Below are 14,207 nucleotides of genomic sequence, written 5' to 3'. Positions count from 1 at the left end.
TGGAACAGCTTGCCCTCAGAAGTTGTGGGAATGCCATCACTTGAGACTTTCAAGAAGAGATTGGACTGCCATTTGTCAAAAATGGTGTAGGGTCTTCCCGCTTGGGCGGGGGGTTGGATTAGATGACCTACAAGGTCCCTTCCAACTCTGATCATCTGTTCTCTGTAATTATTCAAACTGCATCTAACATGCAAATCCAGGCAAAACAGACCAACAGCAGCTTTCTCTGTATTTTTAATATGAAGAATGTCTGTAGGCATGAGCGGGAGACAAGTAGTCACCAAATGTCATTTAACACTTTTCTTCCTTTTTTCCTTAAATCTTCATATAACACAATACTTTTCCTGGAACTGTTCCAATCTCATTTATGAAAGTGTTTCATAAAACCTCTACAGAAAGAAATGCAGGGAAGAAACATGGTAGGTATGCACTCCTCAATTTTTCACTCAAATTTATTTCTCACGTTTCTACAATTCATTATATGTAACTCTAGCCTTACACATAAAATTGAGCTTTCCCAATTGTCATATATGTAAATTGACAGTAACGTGTAGTTTCTACATCAATTTCAGTCTACATATAAAAATTAAGCACATTTTAAAAATCTACTCAAGGAAAACATCTGGTCACTTGGTAACTACAAATCAGTGTTATAAAACCAACTGTCAGATCCAACTCTGGATAGCATGTCTGTAATTGTTAAATGGAGGGCCGGAACTAACATACTGCTTTTTCTGTTAAAGGATATTCTCTAGATACTGGAGTTCTACTTCACTATATAGCTGTATGAGTCAGATTAGAACCAAGGGGCAATACTCTATGAGTCAAAATGGCGACCTGCAGGCCGGATATGTCACACCAAGGCCATACCCAGTCCAGCTCCGCAAAGGCAAAAAGCGTCACAATATGTCACAATCCAGCCTGTGACGCGTTCAAGTTTGACACTCATGCTCTATCTATGACATTCCATTGATGTTAAGTTTCCAGGGCTTGTGAGAGCCTTTTTTATCAACTTACATGAGTCATAAATTCTATATTTTGATTCCAATTACACACAAACCATTGCACAATTTATTACACTCAACATTGCTTAGATCATGGTTATGTTATTAACACTTGGGAGACAATGCCATCTTTCATATTTTTTCCACTAGCTTAACTTGGGATGTAACTCAGGAATAGCAGATGTTCTGTTATCAAAGGTTCATTTTCATTTGATAGACAAAAATGGGCATGGGTGCTGTTCTTGAGGTTTAGTTCTGGCACAGGACAATAGTTAACAAAATAAATAGCCTGTGCAAAGAATGGACCAGAGGCTGCTGATTCAACAGAGTCCATACACGAAGTGAGTTACATTCTTCCCTCTAGTAAGCAGGCCAGAAACTATTAGCATAATACAAACATGCACACACCCACTTTTCAGTACCTGGAAGGATGAAGTTTGTCCAGTTTTAGAGAAATAGGCGGTGTGTGTGAGTTACTAAAGCTAGAATAATGTTATAAATGTACACTGGGGGAAGAGTTTTTGAAAACCTAGATGGGTGCCTCCTATGAAATTTCCCAATTTTTAAATAAACAATTACTCCCCCCCAAGGGTGCCTTTACAAATTGAAACTCATAACATTCTAATTTTTCCGACTTCTTTTTTAAATGGGCAATATCTATGAAACTGCAGATATTACATCTGGTTTCTTGGCAACAAATCAACCATTGTCATGAACATAACTTTAGCATTTAAAAGTTGCACACCAGTACTCATCGTCCTTCCAGTGTATTGTTTACATATACAGTCATGTGAAACAGTCAAGTACACCCCGTTGCAAATTTTGACTTTTTAAATACATAAATATTTGATCTTATTTTCAATATGGATAAAGGGAATATAACAAAATATAACACACCATTTACATTTTGTAGCCCATTGTATAATTTAAATAAATTCAAATGCAAATTTTTCATATGCTTATCACTACCTCAAATACCTAAAATTAGAATCAGGTGCAAATGATTAAAACACTGTTGCAACAGGAATATGGGAGGAGCCTATTTTGCTTAAACCTCAGACATTTGGTTTGATTTGCTCTTTGTTGTTGAACCTCATGGAATCACCATGGAGAAATGGAAAGAGCTGAGGCCTTCAGAATTATAGATGCCAATATATTTTTTTTAAAAAAATCACCGAACACCTGGACACCAATCATTCCACAGCATGAAAAATGATCTACTAGAGAAGATATCAAACAACTGTCAGCTGGCCTAGGCTTGGCCATCCCAGCACGTTTATCCCAAAGCAGGTTCACAAGATACTGAAAGAAACCTCTTAAGACCTCCATGATTTCATTACATAACCCAGAGTGCTCCTGCCACTACCTATGTCAAAATCTTTGAGTTTACCATTAGAAAAAAGCTGCACAAATTAGATCTACTTAGATGAAAGAACATCAGGACAAGATTAAAGTTTGCTCATGAGCACCTGAGCAAATACCCGGTGTTTTGGAACAATGTGCTCTGAACAACTGTAGCAAAGATAACTTGGCCACAGGACTAGAAGATAGGTTTGGTGAAAACCAAAGACAGCATTTCATCAGAAGAACCTGACAGCAACCAAAAAAAACCCCAACCTTGGTGGTGAAAATATTATGGTTTGGGGCTGCTTTGTTGCATCAGGGCCTGGACAGCTTCATCATCATAGATCTCAATAGGAATTCTTAATTGTACTAGAGTGTTCTTGAGAATTAATATGAGATTATCTGTCAGAAGATAGAAGCTCAATTGAAAGTGCACTTTGCAGTATGAGTGTGACTCTAAAACATTCCAGTAAATCCTTCATGGAACGGCTGGGGGGAAAAAAAGAAATGGAAGGTTCTTGAACAGCCAAGTCAAAGCCACGGCCTACCTGCCACTGAGATGCTGTGGGGTGATTTGAAGCAGGATGTGCATACTAGAAACCCTCAAACATCTCACGGCTAAAAACAATTTTCAGATTAGGAAAAAACCATTCCTAGCCAATGTCAGAAACTGGTAGACAGTTATAAAAAATGCCTACTTGAAGTTTTTTCTGCCAAAGGGGGTAATGCTAGTTATTGGAGTCAAAGGTGTACTCATTTTTTCATTTTATCTCATTTTTGTGTCTGTGGACAATATATGATTGCAAAGTCTATTTTTCATAGGAGTTTTTTTGTTGTTGTTAAATTACAACACATTTATCTTTATGAATTGTTTGAATGAAGGTAATCCACTTATGTAAAAAAAAAATCTTTACATAGGAGGTTTTTACTTTTTCCAATGAGTATATGAGCTTATTAGCCCCAAAAATTTGCATGATAGAAACATAAAGTTCATCTGTGGAAGAAAATATTGCTGCTTACAATCTAATTTTAAGCCATAAAATAGTATGGTAGTAAATGACGAAGACATGGGATTTACACACATATGCCACAAGCACAGAATAATCACTGCTTCTGTTTATAAAAAGGCCTATGAATTCTTGAAAAAAAAAATCCTTGTAAGTATACACACACAAACCTTGTATGTTAAGAAAAATATGAGATACAGATAGATAATTAGAGTTGGAAGAGACCTTGTAGGTCATCTAATCCAACCCCCAGCCCAAGCGGGACACCCTATACCAGTGGCCCCCAACCTTTTTTGTGCCACGGCCCGGTACCGGCATCACAAAATGATCCGCGGCCCGGTACCGGCATCAGCACGCATGACAAGGCAAGGTGAGCTGAGCGACCGGCCAGCCAGCCGTCCCCCTCTACTCCCCGCCACCTTCAACTCCTCCTTTGTACCTTTGTCGATGGGCTTCGCTTCAGGACGGTCACTCGGCTCGCCTTGCCTTGGGTGCTGAAAGAATCCTCGCGCCTTAGTTTCGTTCGAAGCCCCCCCCCTTCGATGAAACTAAGGCGCGAGGATTCCTTCAGGACCCAAATGCCGCTTTCCAACCGGAAAAGCTCACCCGGAAGCATTTTCTCGTCAAACAAGATGGCGGCGCCCAGCAAACTGGCGGCCCAGTAGGAAATGTTCCACGGACCGCTACCGGTCCGCGGCCCAGTCGTTGGGGACCCCTGCCCTACACCATTTCTGACAAATGGCAGTCCAATTTCTTCTTGAAAGTCTCAAGTGATGGCGCTCCCACAACTTCCAAGGGCAAGCTGTTCCATTGGTTGATTGTTCTCACTGTCAGAAAGTTTCTCCTTGTTTCCAGATTAAATCTCTCCTTGTTCGGTTTCCATCCCTTATTCCTTGTCTGGCCTACAGGAGCTTTAGAAAATAGCTTGACCCCTACCTCCCTGTGGCAGCCCCTCAAATATTGGAAGACCGCTATCATGTCTCCCCTGGTCGTTCTCTTTACTAGACCAACCAAGCCCAGTTCCTGCAACCGTTCGTTGTATGTTTTAGCCTCCAGTCCCCTAATCATCCTGGTTGCTCTTCTCTGTACTTTTTCTAGAGTCTCAACATTTTCTTTATAATGTGGTGAACAAAACTGGATGCAATACTCTAGGTGTGGTCTTACTAAGTAAATACAAACTTGTCCTTAACCAATTTCTGAAATTTTCATTTTTTCAGATTTTTTTTCCAGATTTATTCTAAAATAGCTGAATCAAACTGACGGTCTTTGTAGATTTCAATATGAATTTCCAAACTTTTTGAGAGAGAATTGTTTTAAAATAGCACCATCATACAACTCCATGTATTTTGCTCTTTTAATAGACTTGATGGAAGAAAGCAGCCAAGAAACTTCTTATTTATAATTAAATTCTTCTTAGGAAGTACAGATTCATATTTAGAATGATAGTTCTAGTTGATAAATCAGTTTTTAAATGTAAATGTTTCAAGAATAACATAGAATTTTAACCTGGAAGGACAAAAATAGTATCTGTATTTCTTATTGACATTCTCTCATTTTAGTGCATTTTTATTGATCATACCAACCCCAACTGAAAATAACAAAACCTTAAAATTATGTGGGGAATCATATTTAATTACTTATAAAATTTTATTAAAAACTATCCATACTCACATTTGTAATTTATTCCAAGTCAAATTTTTAAAAATCCTCTTATATATATTCAAACAGGTGCACCATATTTCTCATTGACATCTGTTTGATTCCATTTCAGAAAGCAAATCTCCAAAATAAAAGTGATTTATCCATATATCTTTTGAAAATAATGCTTATCTCACTTGGTTATGAAAATAGCGAAAGTATTTTTGGCAATTATGCCACATATGTATATTTGAGTGTGTGTAGTAAATGCAAGCTTCATACATTAATTCTGTTCAATTAAAGTTGTGGTCAAGATTTATACAAGCCAGTATCAAGAAAAAATATATAACTCCATAATAAAAATGGAAAAAAAAAACTTCGAATAGAATTTAGAAAATCTTGGTGGATTCCGCATTTTCCCACCTTCAGTTGTTTTCCAATGCAAAGAGAGTAAACAGCCTTCTCCCAGCTTTCATCTTTTCCACACAGCTGAGAGTGTAGGATGTTTACACTCTCTATCACTTGGATTTATTCTGGATCAATTGCAGCACAAATATTAATCTTCATAATCAGCTAAAAGGGGGGAAGTATTAACAGCATTAAAAAAAAGAAGATATTTCCCAGGGGGAAAAAAATCCCTTAATGCAGAAAGACAAAATGTTGAAATGTTTTTCATATCAAAAGTGACCTATTTGTCCGAATGAACAATAAATGCAGTACATTTTCATTACATCCGTATCTGTAAACTTCAAATCATTCCAGTTCAAAATATTTTCAAGAATCCTGAGAGTGATCAATCAAAAAATCAGATTCTCTTTGGTGAGTTTGGATAGACAGTTGTCAGGGATGCTGTAATGGATTTCAGTACTGGGCAAGCATTTGGACTAGAGGTTCTCCAAAGCCCTTTCAAACTTTTACATTCTACGATTCTATGAAATATTAGTAATCTCAGATTGCCAGTGGGTGTCAATGAGTTGACATGCTATGTCTCCTATATCACTTTACTTGAAAAGAAAATTCAGCATCTTATTTTTAAAAACCAAACTACAAATAGTTATTGCAAATAAAGTCTCTTAGAATTCATATTACCCTGATATGTTCTTAGAAAATGAAAACTGTCTTTTTGGGCAGGTGGACACATTTTCAAAGTTAAGCTGAGGAGCTGGCAAAGTATCTTGGGAAGCTACAGAACATGACAAGGAGGCATCTTCACCATTTTCTTTCTTATTGAGGATTAGCTCCGTGCACGGCTCTTTCCATGCAATCCAGTTCTTTTGAGACTCTAGGGAATGCTTTCAAAAAGTTACATGTTTCCACTCATCCAAAAACGTTGAGGATCTGTTTTTATCTTCATCACCAGCATCATTGGAAAGAAAAAAAATATGATACTCAGATGGCCAAAAGGCACAACTTTGTTAACCTATTTAGCCAATTCTTTAGTGCAGGGATCCCCAGTCCGTAGACCAGTACTGGTTCATGGCCCATTGGGAACTGGGCCACGCAAATGGCGGGCAAGCATGTGAAGCTCCATTTGCACATGCAAAACAATCCCCTTCCCCCTTTCTGCACTGCCACTACCCGCCACTGCTGCCAGTCCACAGAGCTGGAAAAGTTGGGGATCATGGCTTTACTGCAAGAAAAAATGCCAACGTAATATAAATAGATTATTTATCCCCAATAATTTTTTAAAGAAATGGAGATGTAAAGCTGCCAAGTTGATGTAATTGCAAAGCATCAGTTAAAATTATCTTAAACTATTAGACTAAAATTGTTTTTTTCTCAGCCAGAGCCCTGGAAAGGGTTTGCCATCTGTGGTCACAAGCTCTTGGGAAATTCACAAGCAATATAAGAATCACAAGTAAAACTGTCACTGGCCAAGCTTTAGCAGACAAAAGGTGCTCTGGGCTCTACTTATTTGCCCTCACAAACCCAGTTTGCAAAGTCTGAGAACCATTGTGATATGTGCACTGACATTTAATTATGAAAATTGGCACATTTATTTCTTACCCGACTCTTAACACCAATGTGAGCTTTATTGGGGGAGGGGAGAGGGAGGACACAATGCCCCATAGTAGAAGATCTGACATAAAGCCACGCTCTCCACAGTCCTTGCTCTATTTTCTCTTCTCCCTCTGCAGGGGATAATAGAATGACTGCCTTCTGTAGACAGCATGAAGCAGGAGGCAATGTGGAAAAGCTGAAATGCAACTAGTCTCTCCATTTTTCTGCATGGGGAAAGGTGCATTGTTATTGAGAACCATGGAATTTCCATGTGGTTAAAGAGGGCCGTCAGGGGAAAGGGCGCCCACAAGTGACATTTTGTGACGTGCATCTGGGCGAGTCTGTGCCATTTCTTTAGAAGATAAATTCTCAAACACTAATTACTGTAAGACTATTAATCCTTTCAAACTTCAGGCTGCTGAGACCTAATGGCAACATGTCATTTTTCAAAACTAATTTTCTTTCTGGGCAACCTATCTTTAAAACATACATCATATTAAGCTATAATTTAGCCGTTTACAGGTAATATGTAAATAATTTTTAATCATGTCCAGGAAACACAATTAACCAGACATATCAATAATTTTATCTAAAAGAAGTCATTTCCTTCTTGAGTATCATTCAAGTATGAAAATATTATTAAACAACATATCCAGTACCAGTTTCATTTTAAGGAATTGAAACACCCCCCAAAAAACCCTTAGGCTACACTTAGTTTAAAAATGTTTTGGTTCTATAGATTTTTACCCAAACTTTCAGAATGAAGTTTAATTTAAACCTTGTTCAACACTTTACCAGTTCTCAAAATGATTGCTTTCTAACCCAAAACAAGAGTAAATGATGAAAATGGGTATAATATTTAGCTAGATATGAATAAATACCAATTTAAATGAATGGAATGGTACTCTTCAAATTAAATATTAGGAAATACTGCAATATTGCAAATCACATCAAATTTCAAACAATTTCTTTAATCACATTGATAAACAAAAAGTTGTTGCCTTGCTCTAAATACATAAAAGTACATCATACTGACAGAATAAATCTGTAAAACATTAATTTTTCAGAATACTTCCGAGAAACATGGTTCAAATATAGAAGACTGCAGCTTGGAAAGAAAAGCCCTATGTCCAGGGGTGGGATTCCACTGGTGTTACTACCAGTTCAGTGACTATGTTTAGCGTGCGCATGTGTACTTTGCATGCATGTGTGCCTGATGCGCACTGTGCACATGTGTAAAAAACCTTAAGCTGTGCTACCCGGACAGCTGAAAAGTGCTGCGCAGCATTTGAAAAGCCACCTTTTTCCTGCTTTTTATTTTATTTGTCAATCACTTACAAGATAATAGGTATAAATATAAACATGAGTAAGAATACAGGAAATTACGTACAAATAAATGGGGACAATAGGACAGGGACAGGAGGCAAGATGGTGCACTTATGCACGCCCCTTTTTCAACTATAGCTGTGCCGTGCAAAGCAGCTGAGGTTGAAAAAGCAGGAAATAAAGGACAGGTAAGAGCCCGGGCGGGTGGATCAAACAGCATCAAACATAGAAGTCGGTGTCTGCTGCTCTTTAGAGCTACCGGTTCTATAGAGCCGGGCAGAACCAGTAGCATCCCACCCCTGCCTATGTCATAGCAAACTTAGATTTTCATCTTATGGTCTATATTCACCTAATGCTTTATATAAAAACACAGAAAGGCATAAATCTTGCTGTGTCTAATAAAGACTGGAAACTTGGATTCCCTCTTTAATAAAATGGATGTTCTTGACCTAAGTTTACCCTTCCTAAAATGTTTCTGCCTTACGTTTTGGAAAATGTCCATTGTACACACAGGAACAATGACAAAGGAAAATTAATAGAGCTAAAAATGGATGGAGTGGTGACAGACACAAAGTAATATCAAGAGAGTTTAGAGAACTGGAATAGCAGGTTAAAGTTTCTTTCCAACTTTCAATACCCTTCTAGGCTTTAAACAAGCCAGCTGCGTCTAACATTACCTCAGCATAGGTTTTATCAGTATCTATCTTACAAATCCGATCTGGGAATAAAATAAACCCCAAGGGATGTTACAAACATTTACATGCTACATTTTAGTTTAACGTTTGCTGAATTTTCTCTTTTCATATACAAAGCAGACAGGATTTATTCTAAACACCCTTTTATACTATACCAGCAATCAACTCATCACCTGTCCCCAGGGATGTTGTAACACCAGGGTGTCAAACTCATATTGTTACAGCAGCATCACATGACATATAGGGACTTTTTTCCGCTTCACTAAACCAGGCGTGGGTGTGGCCAGCGCATGATGCATCCAGCCCATGGGCTGGGAGTTTGACAGCCCTGTTGTAACAGAACAAAAGAAAGAAAAAGATTATATAATAAATATATATAATATAATATAATATAATATAATATAATATAATATAATATAATATAATATAATATAATATAATATATTCAGCTTTGTAGGTATGTAGGTATATATTCAGCTTTGTTAGGTATTCAGCTTTGTTCGGGCTTTTAAAGAAGCTTTTAAAGAAGCCTGATGATGGCAGATGAGATTCTGCTGAAAAAAAGGGAGCCAGAAAAAGAAGATAACACCTTACCCCACCCATCTTTATATGTATCCGGAGTAAAAGAATGAGCTTTTAAGAACTTATTAAGAAACAAAGATTTCTTTTTTATCCCAACATGAGGGGAAGTCCTATGGCTCCTCCCTTCTCAAAGAGAGTAACAGAAAGGATGGTCATTCTATCACTTTCAAGTAGAAGTAAATAACTATGCCTGGCAAATTAGTATTTTTTCCTAAAAATATGCCAAAAATTCCATTCATATTGTTATGGTACCCTTAGAAAATAGAAATTACTCACCAAATCGCATGGTGTTACTTGAGCAACTTGTAAATTTGATCATTCAAAAATAAGTATATATATATATGTTCTGGTCATGGATATGGACAACCTGTGAAGTAATCATCAAAAATATTATTTTCCTTTTCTGGAGTTCTGGTATTGAATCATCAAGAGGCTGATTTCGAAGACTTACAATGATTTGGTCAAGGAAACTGGATACACATCCCAACAGCTTGTTAACCTCAGCACGGTTTTTCCAACATCACACCTCAAGACACTGCAGAATCCAACAACTGCATTCTCCTCCCCCTTTCTATATCTTTGAGGTCAAATGGGTGGAATTAATTCAGTACTAGTGTCCTGACACTCCCTTGTCTCCCACTTAAGAGGAAGAAGCATGCACATTTTTTACATTCCTTCATGATAATAAGTTTTTCCTTATGTCTTTTTAGGCTGATTTGTAGTTTTAAGAAAATAGGAAAAACAGTAGATAGAGACAGGACTACTTTCCTCAAAGTAGAAACTGACTATTTCAATAAAAACTGACATTCTTATCATCTGGAAAAAAAAAGTATGTTTTGTGGGCAAGTCAAATATCCCCTCAAATCAATCTCAATACCTTGATGAACTTCATGGACAGATCCTTGCTAAACATAGAAATAGTCTGCTATTCCCTTCTGTCACTTTTTCTGACTTCCTACTCTAATCTACAACTTGTAAATTCCCAGGGATTTCTCTTATATATACTAACCAGGTTACTTGTCAGTTGATGATACCAAGATTTTCCAACCTGCTCAGATGCTGCCATCATTAATATATAAACAAATAGCCATTTACACCCAGGGCAATAGTTATGGGGAAATAAATTAGAGCGTAGAGCCAACTATACAGTAAGAACATACATGTTTTAAATAGTATATTTACAGAGACTTTCAAGCTAAGTCATTCATATAGTTCAATATACACAACTATCTGAAAGAAAAGGGATTTATAACATAAACAGTGTCATGTGATAGAAGGCAGCATGGGAAATTCATATAAATAGTTTCTGTGTGTATTTATAGGACCATACAAAGCTTATGACTATAATTCAACAGTTCAATATAAATTAATATATCTGACTTGTAATTAAACATTGTAATTAATTGATTAGGGAAAGCAAAATTAAAACAAAACATTCATCTTCAATTTTTCTTTTAAATATTCTCATTTTTAAAAAATCCTTACTAAATTCCACTTTTACATGAAAGAAATATGAGGGAAAACCTGAGAGGAAGAGAGCTTTACAAATAGTCACCCAACCCCAACCCACTAAAAATATAGTATAAATGTTTAGTTGTTCTGCAGAGTAACTCTTTTAGATGGTATGTGTCTCTTTTATCTTTCAGTTCTAAAATGAGATTAAAAGCTATCTATATAAAATTACCTGATTTTCAAATATCTCAAAAATCATATCCAACCTTTGTAGCTCTATCTCTCTTGCACACTCATATCTTTAAAATAATATTTGCTATTGCAATATAATTCTCTAACTTGCTACTGTACAATTCTAATTGTCAAAGCACTCAAGATTGTGGACAAAAAAGATGTCAACTCTTTAAAAATTGCACTTAGCAACTATTCAGGATACTTTCTATAGATAAAAGAATCTGGCAGGTGTTTTAAGACAAAATGCACTTTAAAAAACCCTAAGAAATAAGTCCCATCTAATTTTAAAGGCTTTTTATAAGACAGAACTTTTTGTAAATTGGGAGACAGTGCTTACAAATCTCTAGCAAGGGGCTTCCATAATTTTCTCTATTGTAAATGAAATTACTCTTTAAAAACTTTTCCACCTTAAAACCCTGGACTTAACTTACTCAATGCTTTACTTGTGAAATCACCGAATTGCTATCAGCAGCTCATATGTCAAGACAATATAGCTTTTAGAAGGCACTCTCACTTGAACTAACACATATTTATACAATTCAACAAAAACAGTTATTGCAGTTTTTTCTACTTTACACTGAACATCGAGATGAGGTAAGACTATTTTTTAACCTCAGAAAGGGTTTTAATTTTTTAATTAATGTATTTACATATTATTTTAAATTTAATTTAATTCTCATAAGACACAGTCCAAAAAATAGGGTCGGATGTTTCTTGAAAGATTTTTTTAGAATGTTTATTTATTTATTCATCACATTTCTGCAACACCCATCTCACCTAAGTGGGAAGCTTACGATAAAAAAAAATGTAGTATAAAAGAATAAATTTAAAAACACTTAAAAGTATTAAAAGTTAAAAATTTAATAAAGTGGAGGGAACACCCTCACAACACCAACTATCCCCAGTGCTGGATATTACTCTTAGACCCCATGTCAATGGACAGAACCATATCTTAACACACTTTATGAAGGCCAGAAGAGTGGGGCCCGACCTCACCTTGAAAGGAGGGGATAAGAAGTTCCAGAGGGTAGAAGGCAACAGCAGAAAACGTAGAACAGTTGGAAGGGGTCTTGGAGGTCATCTAGTCCAACCCACTGCTCAAGCAGGACAGTCTAGAGTAGGGTCTCTTCCTAATCTGCTTTTATAATTTACTTTCAATAGTTGAGAATGGATGTATTCTAAGAATAGCTTCTGGATACCAAAATTGCATACAAAGTTCTGTTTCCATGTTAGGCAACTTTAGCCCGAGAAAAAATGCACACATATAGACAGTGTGGAACTCTGTAGATGGACTGGGTTGTTTTTATTAAAAATATTTTAAAAAATCATTACTTAGTTGTTGCCTAAGAGTCAGGAGGCCTGTCTCCTATATAAGGGATAAATGCTGTGCTCCCATTGACTAGAAAATTTGAGAAAGTTTTCTTTTTCTCTATAACACAGATGTAGGTTATGGGTCACATTTTTTCCACTGCATTAATTTCATTAATCAATATATGGACCTGACATTGTAGTACCTATTATATTGATATAGGATTAAAATAAATATGTCAGAAAGGCGAATTTTTTTTATCTAAGCATTACAAATTCATTAATAGTGTGATAAAATAATTTCATCAGCAAATTTGTCAGCTCCTCAAAGTCGTAAGATCAAATTGTAATTATACAGAAAATATACCATGTTAAATAATTTGCAAAAAGTACATAAGCGGGTAAAAGTGAATATATCTAAAGACTATTTTTTAGATCTAAAGACTATCAAGACAAAAAAAAGCCATAAAACAGACAGAAGATATTAGAAACACCAATCAAGCAGAACACAGCAAACTCCAAGACCAATAAACACAGACCAAGACTCCCAACCAATCAGGATGAAGAAAAAACCATTCTGGCACAGCAGTAGGCTAGCCCCAAATTTAAAACTGAAACAGCTGTGAAAGTCTGACTCACAGATGAACACAATACAGAAGAGCCTGATGGTGGCAGATGAGATTCTGCCAAAATGTTGCTACAACTTTAAAAGCACAACTATAATGACGTGGGAAAATACCCGAACAAAGCTGAATACCATACATGTAAGTACCCACAAAAACTTAAGAAAACAAAGACTATTTTTATTCTATAAATTGTAAAAAAAACACAAATCAGGAAACATTAAAACAGACTTATTTTTCAAGTTAGGTTTTATCCCTTCTTTGTATTTGGATCCTAATACAAATGTTTTATTGTTTCTTCTGCATTTAATCTGTAATAAAATATTACACGGACATTTAATAACAGATCAATCCTATTATTATGCCTCTCACTCTTGCTAAGTTAGTTGCTAATTGAAAATAATCAAATTGCCTTCTCTTCCTTTCTAACACAATGAAGATTTTGTGATAAGAATTTCCATTCCCTTCTTCAGCTTATTGGATATGTACAAACTGGAGTAAATGTGAACTCAACTCCCTTCTTTTGCTGGAAGAAAATAGCTGAGCTGGTTCTCCAAGCATATATTTAGAAGGTACTACCTACCCTATATTACTGATAATGATACCATTCTCACTGATGTTAAAGAATTGATACTTGTAAACCTTGTAAATAATTGTACTTATAAACTGACGCTTGTAGAGCCAAATCAAAGGAAGCCATGCTGGATGCATATATGGTCACTGGCTTTCATCACTAAACAGAACAAATGAAGTAGCAATTCATTCATTTTACATCCATAATTCTTCCTTCTTTTATTTCCTTCAAGCCAATGTCAGAGAAATGCAATGCTTTATTTAAAATAGATGCAAAAGAATTGTCAAAATCTGATCTTGGTGCTTGGAAAAAACACATACCTCTATAATGCATGCATAAGCAGCACTGTCAAATTTACATTTATAGTATTTATACATATATAGTATTTCCACCATTCCGAATGTTTTTGCTATATATTA

At 36.0% G+C, this 14,207-nt stretch overlaps 1 long non-coding RNA gene across 3 annotated transcripts in view; it reads right to left on the bottom strand.

The window, feature by feature from the left end:
- The window catches only part of LOC113432900 (uncharacterized), a 72,713-nt gene that overhangs the window by 42,607 nt on the left and 15,899 nt on the right, over positions 1-14,207 (bottom strand). For 2 of the 3 annotated variants that reach the window (XR_015739968.1, XR_015739972.1), the window contains 2 exons: positions 9,874-9,964; positions 7,945-9,343 (listed from right to left, as the gene is read on the bottom strand). This is a non-coding gene — a long non-coding RNA (uncharacterized LOC113432900). Of the gene's footprint in view, positions 1-7,944; positions 9,344-9,873; positions 9,965-14,207 lie in introns of those variants that run through there. The other variant, XR_015739973.1, reaches the window with a different exon arrangement.

The sequence above is a fragment of the Pseudonaja textilis genome, chromosome 1, assembly GCF_049901715.1.
Source record: "Pseudonaja textilis isolate UNSWEBS1 chromosome 1, rPseTex1.2, whole genome shotgun sequence".
Taxonomy (NCBI): Eukaryota; Metazoa; Chordata; class Lepidosauria; order Squamata; family Elapidae; genus Pseudonaja; species Pseudonaja textilis.
This window is presented reverse-complemented; position numbering and strand designations above follow the sequence as displayed.